General features: G+C 39.3%; 1 long non-coding RNA gene across 1 annotated transcript; it reads left to right on the top strand.

Moving 5' to 3' along the window:
- The first annotated feature begins 562 nt into the window (after nucleotides 1-562).
- Nucleotides 563-1,588, top strand: LOC148919126 (uncharacterized). The gene is made up of 3 exons (XR_016125458.1): nucleotides 563-1,219; nucleotides 1,303-1,467; nucleotides 1,549-1,588. It is a non-coding gene; the product is annotated as an uncharacterized LOC148919126 (long non-coding RNA).
- The last annotated feature ends 4,022 nt before the right edge of the window (nucleotides 1,589-5,610 follow it).

The following is a 5,610-nucleotide window of genomic DNA, read 5'->3' as shown; positions in this document are numbered from 1 at the left end:
ACATAATAAAAGACAGAGACACAAATTATTTGTTGTGGATATATAACTTTTATGGGGATGGGGATGAGAAGGTAGAGGTACTAATACTATGAAGCAAAATTTCTGCTCATTATTTGTTTAGGGAATCAGATCTGGTTGATTGCAGCCTTCCTTATGGCATCAATCAAAGTAGTGATTTCTGGGGAAAATAGAAGTTATGACTTATGTTATGTTTGTGTTTAGAGTTTTGGTTGGCCTTGCTTTCTTAATGTTTGCAAATCTACTATTTCATAAATAATGAAGGGAGATTTTCATAAAAAGTACACTGTGGAGACTGCATATTGATTTTCACTTTGTGAATTTTCATGTAGTGTATTACATGTGGCTGTTTTGTTTGGTATGGTATTGATGCTTGTGGGTTTTGTTGGAGCAATGTGTGTGTGTTTGTGTGTTTTTCTGTTATCTCCTTCAAGGTATTCTTATTTAATTTTACAATTGGCATTTCTCATGTTGGAATAATTTGTAAGTAAGTGGGTCAGAATCAAATTCGTTGTACTAAACCCTTTGTGTTTTCTGTAGCTGACTTTAACAAAAATCAGAGGGTGTGGAAACGACGACAAGTGTGCTGAATGGTATAACATAGGAATGCACGACACGGTGAAAGCAAAGGTGAAAGAAGCTGGATTTGTGCCCTTTTTGTCAATATTGGGCCATGGTAAGAAAGGGGACAGGCATTACTTGTGGCCTTAGAGGAGAGGTGGTGGGACACTACCCATACCTTCCATTTCGATGAAGTTGGAGAGATGACAATGACACCAATGGACTTCGCAGCAATCACTGGATTGCATGTTGGTGGGAAGCGTTTACAGTACGACTTCGAGATGTACAAAAATAAGAACAAGATGATGAAATTGTTTGGGAAACCAATCGCAAACCTACTGGCAGGGGAAAGGAGAGTGCCATATGAAAGCCTTTGCACCCCGTATTGGAACAAGATTCGAAAGATGATAAAGAAGCAGACCAAATTGCCAGGGCAGTTATACTCTGCTTGATTGGCTCCTCATTCCTAAATGATAAGAGCCAATACGTGAGTATGCACTACGCCCCCTGTTTGGAAATAGTATCAGATATTCGTAAATATGACTGGGGAGGTGCGGCTTTGGCTTGCTTGTATAGATCACTAGATTCTTGTTCCAGGGGCAGGTCATCGAGCATGGGCGGGTATTAGAGGGCATGAGAGGTTAGTGTAATCGAATTGAATGTCCCCAAAGTGCAACAGACTTTTTTGCTTACATTACTAATTTGTATACTTCTTTTGTGTAGGTATGAGCTTGCGAGTACCTAAAACCGTTTGCTTTATCAAGGCCTAGTGGGACCGTGAACACGTGGCCTCGAACATTGAGGTGGGTTGGTGCAAAATCAAAGCGGGACTTGCAACATCACTTGGAACATTTTAGAGTGATGATGCGACATCTAACAAAGGATCAGGTATAAAGCCTTGACTCTTGAACCCATATTTTATGACCACAAAAATCTATGATTCGCAAATGTAAGCAATTTGTATTGCAGGTAAATTGGAACCCATGGGGGACCAATGAATCCGAGTTGCGGAAGAAGTAAAAATACCGTGCCGGCAACTCGTAAACGAATCCTACTTGAAGGACCAGCTGGTTCTGCCTGGTTTTTGGGAAAGCGAGTCGCAATGCAAAGTTTAGGCACCACAGAACCTCAAGTACCGAAAATTCCACCGAGGACAATGCTTTCGGATTATAAACTCACTGATGAGTTAGAAGTCACCCAGCTTCCAAATAGCTTGCAAATTCATCCGACTATGCCCAGTACAGAGATGAGTACATACGGTATCGCCACTATGCGGACTTGCGTGAAGTGGTACGTTTTACACTGAACGCGTGTTATGTAATTACACTTGCTGCATGAAATGCATATAATTTTTCAAAATTCTAAAATGATACTTGAATTCCACAGGAAGAACAACATCGAACTCCGGAAGGGGCCAAGATAAGGGTAGCAAACATCTCTCCTCAGCCATGGTCAGCGCGAATACCATATTGGGCCGCTGAAAATGAAAGTAAACTTGTGCGGATACCCCGTGGGCAAGATAGCCCAGATCTACCATTACCTGATGGTGTCACACATGTAAGTAGCTTCTATTACATAATTTATTAATACATGAGGGCTTCCGGTGGTCATTGTTGTAATTACATGTGCCGTAATGTAGGTCATCTTTGAAGCTGCAAGAGCTTTTGGACCTAATTGCGGGTTGAATCTGTACTATTTTCAACTGCATCGGAAGCAAGCGTAGATGATGATGTAGAACATGTAAGTTTGTTACTTCCAACCTCCATTGTAAAGTTCGATGTATAAGATGTTCAATTTTGAAAATTTAAATAATATGTTACATTCTGCAATGCAAACCAGCATCACTTGTGTGCACAACAAATGTGAACAAAAATGTTTATTTATATATGTTAATGTTTCTCTTTATGTTGGAGTTTCGCACAAAATTTAAACATGACATAGGTAGAAAAGGAAAGACCAAACTTGTGTTACAAGAAGAGCATGAAGAAGATGAGGAAGAGGAAGAAGAAGAGGAAGAGGAAGAGGAAGAAGAAGAGGAAGATGAAGATGAAGAGGGAGATGACGAGGAAGTTTGGATTGAAGACGGGGATGAGGATGAGGATGAGGATGCGGATGAGGACGGGGCCGCAGCTAAGGGTAATCCGGATGCAGAACAACACTCTACAGACCAAAAATGCAAAGGTGAGAAAAGTCTTCGTTCACGTACCCCAAAGAGAAAGAAAACCATGTAAATTATGGATACAGTGACATTTTTCGGATCATGGTATCTTCGTTTTGTAAAAGAATATGTTCAGTTTATTGGCCCTTACCGTTTCTCATGTAGTATATTTCGGTTCATTTTGCGGCCTTCAATTGATCCATTTTTCCTCTGTAGTGGTTTGCGCACAGTCACTCTCGCATTGCATCAACGTCATGCAATTCCATGTTTACAATGCAAATACTGACCGGGTGTGTGCAAACTAAAGCTAGCTTCAAAACGCTAACCTAATTAATGGATAGTGCAAAGACAAAGAAAAGGAAGTTCCGAATTTTATTAGGACCCTCTGTGTATTATTTTTGTATTAGGGTTAATCACATTTTGGTTTACGAAATTGAGGATATTTTGGAAAGTCATTTGTGCTACATGACAATGTGTATTAGTATGTAATTTCGATAATTGGTCGATTTGTAATAGAATATGTTCAGCTTATAGCCCAACCCTTAGCATTTATTTGAATGCTCTGTATTTCTATTGATTTCGCCCTTCGATTTATAGTTACAGAAATAGGTCTACTTATGCTTGTACCAAAAAAAAATCAATTTTTGGTTATTATGGGTTTGCGCACAGTCATTCTTGCATTGCATCACTGTCATGCAATTGCATGTGTGAAATGCAAATGCAGATTGACTGTGTGCAAACTAAACATAGCTAAAAACGCAAACTTATTTAATGTATAGCGCAAAGACAACGAAAACCAAGCAACTACTTTATTACGACCCTATGTCTATTATTGAAATTAGGATTAATCACATTGTGTTTTTCCAAATTCGAGATCTTTTGGGAAGTCATTTCTGCTAAATGGCAATGTCTATTAGTACGTAATTTCGATCATTGGCCGTTTTGTAATATAATATGTTCGGCTTATTGCCCCTTACCATTTATTTACATGCTCTGTATTTCGGTTCATTTTGCCCTTCAATTTATAGTTTAAAAAAAAGGTCAAATTATGCCCGTAAAAAAAAAATATGATCCATTTTTCCTTATTATTGGTTTGCGCACAGTCACTCTTGCATTGCATCACCGTCATGCAATTGCACGTGTGGAATGCAAATGCCGACCGGCTGTGGGCAAACTAAACATACCTTAAAAACGCAAACCTAATTAATGTCTAGCAACGCCAAAGATAACCAAGCAAATACTTTTGTTCTGAACAATACATACATAAAACAATAATACGACAGTCATATGAAAGCACATTGTCCATCACTAAATCTATATTTAATGTTAATTGTTACATGTAAACCAAGTTCCAAAACTACAATTATTTTGGGTTGAACCAGTACCTAGGGAATTAGGTTCACCATTGTCGAATGAGAAACCATCGTCATTGTTCGGGGTAGAACCGGTTGGGTCTGCAGTAGAAAAACTATCAGAACCAGACAAATCAACCACATAGTTGCCTCTGCATTGAGAAACCATTTGACTAGGATAGCTGTAGCTAATGTTCGGGGACGGCCCTTTTTCAGAACTATACTAATAGCTTTCACTACCTGATGGGATATTGACACATGCATTTCTACTTGGATGCAAGTTTCTTTGAGAGCAATTACGCTTTGTATGTCCATATCCACGATACAAATGACATTGTCAACGCTTGCGCGTTCCACCTTGCCTTGCTTGAGTGCCTTTTGTCTTAACAATATTTGGATCTTTCACAATATTTGTAGGACATTGGTCAGCAGTACCCAATTTTAGACTTGTCTCTTCTTCCTTTTGCCGTAAGCCTTCACAAATTCCCTCCCATCTACTAAACACATTCATCAACATGGCACGCACTCTTCGATGCATAAAAACAAACTTTGTTTGACATAGCATTCAAACTTCCATACCTCGCCATTTCTACAACTTCGTTGGTAGTGTCTTTACCTTTGTCGATAAATTCCATACATGTATCAGTTTAGGCACTCTTTGTCCATCTCTTCATTATGAGTGCTGGAGGAATTTCCGTAAGGTGCTCGGACTTCATTACATAAAACAGGTGGCAACACGGGATCCCTTCACTTTCATATTTCCGGCATCCACACTCTATCCGCATACTTTCCCCACCGTGGTAAACACAAGTCCAATTATTATGCGGTTCATCATATTTGGACAATACGTATACACGACCTCCAAAATTACGCATCACATTATCATGGGTGAGTGCTGAACAAGATTCGATCTCATGACGTACCAATACTGAGCACCTATGCGTGTAAATCAGAGAAGCTTGTTGCTCTAGTTTTGTCAATGCGGTTTTAAGGACTGGTGTTGAGTACTTTGCGTTGAAACCAACCTTCGCCGTGTTATTCCTAAGACGTAACATAGCCCTATCAATTGCTAGAATACATTCAAACAACTTCACGCCTTTCCTCAAGTAATCTTTCACATACTTGTTCATGGACTCCACAAGTTGAGTGGTGCACATACCACCGAAAAACTTTCCTCTCATACATGATTCAGCCCATGAGTCTCTTTTTTCATACATCATTTCCAATCATTCTTTTTGTTTTGGAGTACTCGCTCTTTCCCTAAAAACCTCCCATTTCTTCTCAAACTCGTCCAATGCAAATGGTTCCCAAATACATGCCTGAAAATTTCTTAGGAATTCATCATCCTTCAAGTTATTCTGTGCATTCCTTGACACATGCCATGAGCAAAATCGATGGTTAGACATGGGAAACACATCATCAATGGCTTTACGCATCGCCTCATCGCCATCCGTCAATATTGATATTGGCTTCTTATCTTTCATGGATGCCATGAATGTTTCCAATAACCACTTATAAGTT

Source organism: Prunus mume, linkage group LG3 (assembly GCF_029339155.1).
Source record: "Prunus mume cultivar Tortuosa linkage group LG3, ASM2933915v1, whole genome shotgun sequence".
In the NCBI taxonomy this organism is placed as follows: Eukaryota; Viridiplantae; Streptophyta; class Magnoliopsida; order Rosales; family Rosaceae; genus Prunus; species Prunus mume.
Note: the sequence above shows the minus strand (reverse complement) of the source record. Positions and strands in the feature narration are given on the sequence as shown.